Below are 10887 nucleotides of genomic sequence, written 5' to 3' on the forward strand. Positions count from 1 at the left end.
GTGGGGGGTGGTATTCCGCGTCACTTCTTCTGTGCGTGGTTAGCAGTGAGGGACAGGTTGGGTATGCGGGATTGGTTGAGGAGTTGGAGTGTGTTGTCAGAGGGGGGTGTCTTCTATGTGAGGGAGGTGTGGAGTCGCAGGATCATTTATTTTTTGAGTGTGGGTTTGTGATAGAGGTGTGGTCTAGTGTGTTGTGTTAGTTGGGTTCGACGCATCGGGTGGCTGGTTAAGATGTAGAGTTGAGTTGGTTGTGCCGAGTGGGGTCGGGTAAGGGGGTGCGTAGTAAGTTGTTCTTGTTTTTTGGTGTGCGTCCATATACTACATCTGGCAGGAGCGTAATCGGCGGCTGCATAAAGGTCGACCGAGGTCGGTGTCTGCTCTGGTTCACCTTATAGTCTCTACGGTTCGTGCTCGTGCTACTTCTTGGCAGGTTGACCTTCTTGGTCTTATCTAGTGTGTGTACGGATGTTTTTTCCTTTTGAACTTCATGTTGTTCTCTGTTTTGTTTGTAGCCCCTAGTTTGTGGGGTTTTGAGTTCTTTTCTCTGCCTTTCTTTCTGATGGTTTGCGAGTTTGCGTCTATGTGTTGGTTTTGTTCTGATCATATCCTGTTGACTTTGTTTTGGTTTTGTTGCCCCGCCTTTGCTTGTGTTTTTTTTGTTTTGATGCCTTAATCCCAGGCTGTGGGATCCTCCTTGTTGTTGTATAATAATATCACCTATTTTATAAAATAAAAAAAAATCTACCATAAATGAATCTCATATGTTAGACATAAGGATAAAAATTTCTAGAATTTTTATGTAAAATCTAAACATGGAAATATTCAAAATTATGGACATTTATTAAATTAAGTTTTTAAAAGGTTCCATTTACCTAAATATTCCTTTAAATAATTTTATTGTCATTGGTTCGGTTTCCTTTTTTTTCTGATTTTTTAAAAAAGCAAACTATGAAAGTGCAATTGAATATAAAGGTTTTGTCAATTTTTCAACTGAAGAATTTTTTTTTCTTTCAAAATAAAAGGTCCAGACCAATCACTTTGGCTAGGTTGGACAGTTTATTTGGCTTCATGTGCATTATGGTTGGCAATTATTGGGGTAAGGATTTTTAATCCCTGTCTCCACCCCATTCCCCGTTTTGAGGGGTTGGGTTGGGAATCCCATTCGGGGATTGAGTTTTCGTGAAAAAAATTCTTTGTCTTTTATTTTTATTTTTAATTATTTTATTTAAAATCAATAATTTTTTTGTATTTATATTGAAATGACACGCTTTTTAGATAATAAGTCGGTATTGTTATTGTTTTATTTATTTAAATTAATAATAAAAAAGCAACTTAACATTTCTTAATTTTATAATTTAATATAAAGTTAAAGTTAATTAGATTATGAAATAAAATTAGAAAAAAAAAGTAAAAAAAAAAACATTAGCTTAAAGCTACTATATATATATATATTAAAAAAAAATCGGGGTGTGGTCGAATTCAGGGACAGGGCGAGGATATGCTCCCTATCCCCACCCCATCTCGGTTCGGGGACTCGTTTTGGGTCCCCAGTTTGACCCCATCCCAAGTCAAATCAGGGATTCGCTGCCCTGAGTAGGACAGGTACCCGCAGGGACCTGACTTCACGGGAATTTTTGCCAACCCTAACTCACACCCCTACATATCACTCAATCAAAAAAAAAAAAAAAAAAACTCCATTAAAAAATTTAGGTTGGTTTCTTTTACTTCGTCCAACAAGCTAAACCTTCAAGTCTGAGTAAACTTTCAAGCTTTAACTATTTTTACTAATAATCTTCAATATTAATATGAGAAGAGATAAAATTATACAAACATTCATTTACTGTGCATTAATATTGTTGGAGATTTGTTGATTGTCTTTATATTTTTCTAAGGCAACTTCTAGTAGTTTTTGCAGTTATCATAAATGAAGTCATAACGTCTACCTCAGATGTTACTGTTAAAAATAAAAGAGTGGGAAAGAGAATAACAAGGTTACATGGAAACCCTAGTACAGGGAGAAAGACTACGATAGACACTAATTTTTATTATTGATTCTAATACGCAAAGTACAAGAGAATAGGCCAAATAAATAGACTAGTGGGAAGCCTTAGGGTACATATAATTACTAAAATGCCCCTAGGGTTACAAACTGCTTTTTCGACACTTCCCCTCAAGTTGGGGCGTAAATATCAATAAGACCCAACTTGCTGACACAGTAATCAAAGTTTTGTCTCAGTAATCCTTTTGTGAGCACATCTGCAGTTTGTTGATTTGAGGAAACATAAGGAATTCATATACTTCCATTTTCAAGTCTTTCCTTGATGAAGTGCTAGTCGATCTTAATATGTTTTGTTCTGTCATGCTGAACAGGATTATTTGCAATACTTATTGCTGCCTTATTGTCACAAAACAGGTTCATTGGGAGCTCATTGTCTTGATGAAGATCTGACAACACTTTCATCAACCAGATTTCTTCACATATCCCTAAACTCATGGCCCGATACTCAGCTTCTGATGTTGATTTTCTATCAACAACAGACCGTGCCCAATCAGAATCAGTGTAAGCTTCAATGCAGTGTTTATCAGACTTCTTGAACATTAACCCCTTACCTGGTGTACCTTTCAAATATCGAAGGATGCGTTCAACTGTTATTATGTGTTCTTCACAAGGAGCCTGCATAAAATGACTGACGACACTCACTGCATATGAAATATCAGGTCTCGTATGAGATAAGTATATCAATTTCCCAACTAACCGCTGATACCTTTCTTTATTGACCGGAACACTGTTACTAGTATTGCTGAGCTTTGAATTATATTCAACTGGGGCATCAGCAGGTTTACACCCAGTCATTCCTATCTCCGTTAGAAGATCAATCGTGTATTTCCGTTGGGACACTGAGATTCCGTCCCTAGACTAGGATACTTCCATTTCGAGAAAGTATCTTAACTTCCTAAGGTCTTTAATTTCAAACTCTTTGGCCATCTTTTCTTTGAGTTTCACAATTTCAACATCATCATCACTAGAGAGCGCAATATCGTCAACGTACACAATGAGAACTGCTATCTTCCCTGAAGTTGACTTCTTTGTAAAAGGTGTATGATCTGAGTGCCCTTGGGTATGCCATTGCCCTTTGACAAAGGTGGCAAATTTGTCAAACTAGGCTCTCGGAGACTATTTCAACCATATAGCGACTTTCTTAGCTGACATACTCGCTGTTTGAACTGATCTTCAAATCCGGGAGGAGGATTCATGTAGACTTCCTCCTCAAGTTCTCCATTGAGAAAGCATTCTTTACATCCAGTTGATGCAAAGGCCAATCTTTGTTAACTGCAACCGATAGCAATACTCTGATAGTATTGAGTTTAGCTACGGGAGAGAATGTCTCGGAGTAATCTACCCCAAAGGATTGAGTAAACCCTTTGGATACCAACCTGGCTTTGTACCGATCAACAGTCCCATCTGACTTGTACTTTATAGTGAAAACCGATTTACACCCAACTGTCTTGTGCCCTTTAGGTAGGATCACTTGGTCCCACGTTCCATTTTTCTCCAGAGCTCTCATCTCCTCCATAACAGCAGCCTTCCAAACTTCAGTTCCCATTGCTTTCTGTATGTTACTCGGTATCACTCTTGCATCTAAACTAGTGGTAAAGGCCCTAAATTCAGATGACATGTTACTGTATGTCATGACCGAATACCTTTCCTCAAGGCTATTGGAAGATTAAGAGAAGCATCATATTCCTTCAAACTGTCAGAATTTCCATTGTGATCAATAGTCTTCTCTTCCTGTTTCTCATCTTTAGAAATCACACCTTTTTCACCATTATCTTTAGTATCACTCACATTTTCTAGAGCTTTGTCTGAATCGTCATTCACTGTCGCCTTCCCATCTGCTATAGTGGTGTTGTCAGCACCTTTTTCTCATTTTTCCTCTCTGCACTCGTTAATACAAGTATCAATCTCATTACTTTCAGGAATACACGTACCTGATGTCGAGTTTGACTCATGGACCAGAGCCGGAGATGCAACAGGTGATGCTGCTTCCTTCCTGAGATTCTTTCTATAGTATATTATCCATGGGACTTGATTGGTAGAAAGAATAGTACCAACATGTTTGGGAATAGGAGCTGACACTAAGGGAATTGTATCTGTGGACCAGTTAGTCTCTTCACTAGAGGTCTTCCTCTGAAGATGGCTAACAGGGAAGGAGGGCTGATCTTCAAGGAAGGTGATATCCATGGAAACAAAATATTTGCGAGAGAATGGGTGGTAACATTTATACCTACTCTGATGGAGTGAATACCCAACAAAGACGCATTTTTTAGCACGGGGGATAAATTTCGTGCGGTTTGGACCATGGAAGTGAACAAAGGCAATACAACCAAAAACTCGAAGTGGTACATCGGAGACTAAACGAGTCATAGGGTAGGACTCTTTTAAACAGTCTAAGGGGTTTTGAAAATTGAGGACAGAAGCAGAAGCAGCCGTATTGTGTAAAATAGGGAAAGAATTTACTGAGCTTTCATCTAGGTATTGTGTCGAGCCACCATGATTGGGCGCGACTAGAAAAGAAGCTCCTACGGATGGCTGGACAGAAGCAGAAGCAGCCGTGAAAACTGGACTCAATCCGCCGGTTGGATAACTCACAGACAGAGACTGCTCTGCTGCTCGGCTCGGTGCATGAAAAATAGCTTGAACGATCGGCCGACGCACGGAACCGGTTCAGTAACTCACAGACAGAAGCGGCTCGACGCATAGAATATTCTGGGTAGGAGCTTGAACGAGCAACGCGACCGGTGCAGATGAAGGGCTCGGTAGCAACCCACCGACACGGCTCGGCCCGATTGAACGAGTGGTGTGACCGGCACAGACGAACGGCTCGGTAGCAACCCATTGGCGCGGCTCGGCCCAATCGAGTGTCTCTGATTGACGGAGACTGTTTTGGTCTGGAACGACTTGGACGACGCGATCGAGTGTTTCTGATCGTTGAAGGCAGCTTCAATCTGGAACAAACCGGTCGATCCTCCCTCGCACAGCGGTTGAAACATCTCGACAGGGTGAAATCTCTCCTCTACGGGCGGTGGCTGGACGTGGGTGGCGGCTGAAATCAGCTGTGGTAGGGCGGCTTGAAGATACTCCTTCACAGCCGCCTGAATGGCTGCCTTCATATCAACACTCGGAGTTCTGTCGATGACGGCTAAAGTTTCGTATCTTGTCTCTGATACCATGTTAAAAATAAAAGAGTAGGGAAGAGAATAACAAGGTTACGTGGAAATCCTAGTACAGGGAGAGAAACCATGATACACACTGATTTTTATTATTGATTTTAATACGCAAAGTACAAGAGAATAGGCCACATAAATAGACTAGTGGGAAGCCCTAGGGTACACACAATTATAAAATGCCCCTAGGGTTACAAACCCTTTTTCGACAGTTACCATTTGTTACACAATATTTTTCTTTCATAATCTGAAAATTATTTGCGAAATATCTTTAATTCCAAATCTGAGAAATTTCAGAAAAAGTATTTTGTTCCATATTTTCGTTTTTATATTACATCTTATTTTGTCAAAAAGAAAAATATTTTTAGGGAATTCTTTCCTTATTTGGCCTCGACTTTTAAAAGGCGAATTCAATTCTTCTTTAAGGGTTGTCACATTCGTTCATTTTGAGAAGAGTATTTCTATTTTTTGAGGCTGAATTGTGATTTGTTCTTAGCAGCTGATTTGTTCTTGACAGCTGTCTAATACATCTTGGGGTTTTAAATCTCTGCCTATTTTATTCCATTGTTCGTATTCGTGGTTAATTCGTTAACAGAATCTAAAGATAACTTCAGTTTTAGGGGGAGCTTAAGGCATCGCTGAAGAGAAGGGCTTCTCGGTCTTAAGGGGAGCCTAAGACTTCATTCTTGAGACGGATTTCTCCATGTTAGGGGGGACCTAAGATTCGTTAGTGAAGGGAGTTCACTAAGTTACAAGGAAGATAATCAAGTGGAAAGGAGTCTCGCAAACTGTTGGAACACGAAGTGTTCAACACTAATGTTATCACACTTAGGGGAAGCTTAAGTACAATTGAGAGACAGAGCCTAGGTGACTTATGAGTTGGGCTCTATGTGAGTCACTATAGTAGTTGGTGTCTTACAAATAAGTAATACGTTGTATTAATTGTTTACTTTTTAATATTCGTGGATTATCTTTCCTGGGCATTTTGCCTCCAGACGTAAGTGGTTTATCACCGATCTGGGTTACTAGCTCATGTATGCATTCTCTTTTTTTTTTTTTTTTTTTGTTACAATGCTTATCAGTACTTTTTGTTTAACATCCACATTTCGAGTGACAAGTCAATCTAACGCTTTTTTAAATATAACAAATTTACATATTTCCTAAATGGTCTAGGATTCAAGGGCATCCAATTCTTGCCAATAAACAGTAGTAAAAGAGAGGAAAAAAAACGTAAAATGTCTATGACCGGAGAATCTGTGGACTTCATGCCGGAATCGGAGCTACCATAAGACAGTGATGTAAAACCCTCTCTCTCGGGTGTTTTTTGTTTTAAGGTTATGGTCTGGGCTTCCGTTTCAATGGGCTTTGTTTCTTTGGGATTTGGGCTTTTGATTTGGTTGGTTCGATGGGCCTTGATCAAAGAAATGAGATAATCTAAGTGAAATTGTGTCAAATGACTAAACTTTTAGATAAATTTTCAAAATGTCTCAAATAATTTTCTTTTTTTTTTTGAACTTACAAAAATACACATTATAATTAATTATTATTGTTTTTTTTTTATTATGAAATTGAAATATTTGAATTTTCGAAATTGGCAAGTTTTTTAGAAAGGAAATTTTGATTTTATTTTTGGGTGTGAATTTTGATTATAAATATAAGGAAACGACATTTTCTATCCTTAATTGGATTCAATGAATGTAAATTTAAGAAAAGGAAATTCAGGTTTTTCATATTTTTATAAATCTTTAAATCAGTAATAGATTAATCATTAATTGCACATGTACTTGCATGGTGTCACTTGTCGAATAGGTTTTTGTCCACCATCGTCGTGGGTTGTGCATGTCGTTCATACACTATTGTGGGTTGAAAGGATGCGTCGTCCTGGACTGAAAGGTCGTATTGTTAATTCGTGGATTGTCGCCGTGTATGCTTTTTGCGAGTTGAAAGCATACCGTTTATGGATTTCTTTCTTTTAAGAAATGAAAGAAAGAGGGGGAAAAGAGGAAGATGGAAAACGAATGAGGGAAAGTGGAAGGGAAAATAAATTTTGCTAAAAGTACTTTTAAAATAATTATTTTATATACCTTTAGTGACACTTCAATATGTTGTTAAAAGTTCTTAATATTTAGTGGCATTAGTTAACCTGTTGCAAATTCTTCTGGGATTTAAAATTTGTCTTTATTTCCGCATATTATCAACACGTTGCTTTAAATGACCTTTTACTAACAAAAAAAAAAAAAAAATAGTTGCGTCGCTAAGAAAAAAAATGTTACTCAAAATTAATTTTCTTATAATGTGTATTTTTTTTAATTTTACATATTTTTGAAAAATAACATGTCAAATCAGTAATAATGGAAAATATGGGTGTACCAATGTCATTAAAATGCTGCCGAAGCTTATTGGAGATATGACGCAAGACTTTATCACCAATATGGATATATTATCGTTTGTAATGTTTAAATTCTTTTTAATGAAATCCTTAAATCTTGTGCAATCAAATACCTTAAGGGATCCAAATTGTCTATAGTAATTTGAGCTTCTGATCCTAAATCTCCATAGATCCATCGGAAAGAAGACAGAACGAATTTGCCGGGACGAAGCCGTATAAAGCGAGAGTGTCACGTAAAAGGACCAACGATGATTTATAGGGTATGCATTTATTTCCTCTACATTGACTTGAATTATGATAGACCAATCAATCGTATTCTTGAATTTGGAATTCTTAAATAGCGTATCATAGATTCTTATAATTCAAAGGAATAACATTGTCATCATGTAAAACAATATTTGACAATTATTTATAAGTGACACGCATACTAACTTACCTGCATAAATAGATATGCGTTATATAACATTAATATATTCATATAATTTAATCTTATATATATAGTGTTATATACTAATTGTATGAGACTATATATGAATATATAAGATAAATTACAAACTTGCCTCCACAAATGAATATGCTAAATATACATATTCATATAATTTAATCTCTTATATACCACGTTATATATTAATTATATGAGAATGTGATATACATAAGAGATAATTTACCTGCATCTACGAATATGCTAAATACACATAATAATATATTCATAAAATTCAATATCTCATGCACTATGCTACATAGTTTGTAAATATTGATTTGAATTAGTTATACATGAAACTTGCCCATTGAATTTACGAACGGAAAAGGATTGAACCACGATGGATAGTAGCGTGAACTTGGACAAAATTTTGAAAGTAAAATAACAAGGGAATAGAAACCATAGAAGAAACAAAATAGAGAATACAATAAATTATTGCTTAAAAAGAAGAAAGTCATGCACTTGCTATAAAATGAGTTTTTTACTATGACGCAATCCGTTACTATGAAACAAATTAAAAGAAATGATAAGATTGCAAATTGAAGAAAGCTCTGTAAATGCTAGAATAAAAAACCTATAAAAGATACCTAAATCAGAAAATTGAAATGAAATTTTATATAAAATAATATATTTTTGTATTTAATATATTTGTTCATACTATCAACCTCGTGGTTTGAGGTTCGATTTACTCACCCCACATTTTAATTACAATACCTCTTCAAAAAAAAAAAAAAAAAATTATAGGACGTACTAAATTTAACTAAGGAAATAGTTGAGAAAAAAAAATCTACCATAAATGTCCATAATTTTGACCATTTCCATGTTTAGATTTTAGATAACAAGTTGGTATTGTTATTGTTTTATTTATTTAAATTAATAATAAAAAAATATCTTAACATTTTTTAATTTTATAATTTAATAAAAAGTTAAAATTAATTATATTATGAAATGAAATTTTAAAAAAAAACAAAAAACAAAAACAAAAACAAGTTTAAAGCTACTGTTTTAAATAAATACATACATATACATATAAATAAATATGTATTAAAAAAATTTTAAAAAATATTCGGAACGTGGTCAAATTCGGGGATAGGGCGAGGATATGCTCTCCATTCCCGCCCCATCCTCAGTTCGAGGACTCGTTTTGGGTCCCCGATTTATCCTGAGTCAAATTGGGGATTCCCCACCCAGATTGGGCAAGTACCCATAGGGACCTGACTCTACAGGGATTTTTGCGAACCCTAATGCACACCCCTACATATCACTCAATCAAAAAAATTTCTCTCCATTAAAAAATTTAGGTCGATTTCTTTTACTTCGTCCGACAAGCTAAACCTTCAAGTCTTAGCAAACTTTCAAGCTTTAACTATTTTTACTAATAATCTCCAATATTAATTGGAGAAGAGATAATATTATACAAACACTTATTTACTGTGCATTAATATTGTTGGACATTTGCTGATTGTCTTTATATTTTTCTAAAGCAGCTTCTAGTAGTTTTTGCAGTTATCACAAATGAAGTCATAACATCTACCTCAGATATTACCATTTGCTACATAATATTTTTCTTTCCTAATTTGAAAATTATTTGCGAAATATCTTTAATTCTTAATATGAGAAATCTTAGTAAAAGTATTTTGTTCGATATTTTCCTTTTTATGGTACATCTTATTTTGTCAAAAAGGAAAATGTTTTTAGGGAATTCTTTCCTTATTTGCGAATTCTATTATTCTTTGAGGGTTGCCACATTTGTTAATTTTGAGAAGAGTGTTTCTATTCTTTGAGGCTGAATTGTGATTTGTTCTTAGCAGCTGATTTGTTGTTGACAGCCGTATGATACATCCTGGGATTTTTAATCTCTGCCCACTTTATTCCACTATTTGTATTCGTGGTTAATTCATTAACAGAATCTAAAGATAACTTTTGTCTTAGGGGGAGCTTAAGGCATCCCTAAAGAGAAGGGATTCTCGGTCTTAAGGGGAGCCTAAGACTTCATTCTTGATAAGTATTGCTCCATGTTAGGGGACCTAAGATTCGTCAGTGAAGGAAGTTCACTGAATTACAAGGAAGGAGGAGTCTCACACACTGTCGGGACACGAAATGTTCAACACTAATATTATCACACTTAGGGGGAGCCTAAGTACAATTGAGAGAGAGTCTTACATCTAGGAAGAGCCTGGGTAACTTGTGAGTTGAGCTCTATGTGAGTCGCTGTAATAGTTGGTGTATTATAGATAAGTACTACGTTGTAATTGCTTAATTCTTTAATATTAGTGGATTATCTTTCCTGGGCACTTTGCTCTCAGACGTAAGTAGTTTATCAACGAACTGAGTTACTAGTTCATGTATGCATTCTCTTGTATTTTTATTGTTAGTTTTTTTGTTTTTTTGTTACAATGTTTGTCGATGCTTTTCGTTTAACATCCACATTTTGAGTGACAAGTCAATCCCAACGTTTTTTCAAATATAACAAATTTACATATTTTCTACATGGTTTAGGATTCAAGGGCATCCAATTCTTGTCAATAAACAGTAGTAAAAGAGAGAGGAAAAAAAAACATAAAATGCTTATCAAAATGGTTGAAATTAGCTATAATAAAATAAGGAGCCAGGAATAAAGACATATAAATGAGTTAAACACTATGAGACAGAAAAAGTAAACTGCAGGGAAGTAGAACTTGTAATAAATTAAAGAATTAAACAACATAATCATCACAACTATAATTAGTTTTTGATGTTCTAATAAATTAAAAGAAAATGGATTAGAAGTACAGTCTTTCCTATCCTCCAT

This window comes from Benincasa hispida, chromosome 10, assembly GCF_027475165.1.
Source record: "Benincasa hispida cultivar pf3 chromosome 10, pf3_genome.v1.1, whole genome shotgun sequence".
Classification (NCBI taxonomy): Eukaryota; Viridiplantae; Streptophyta; class Magnoliopsida; order Cucurbitales; family Cucurbitaceae; genus Benincasa; species Benincasa hispida.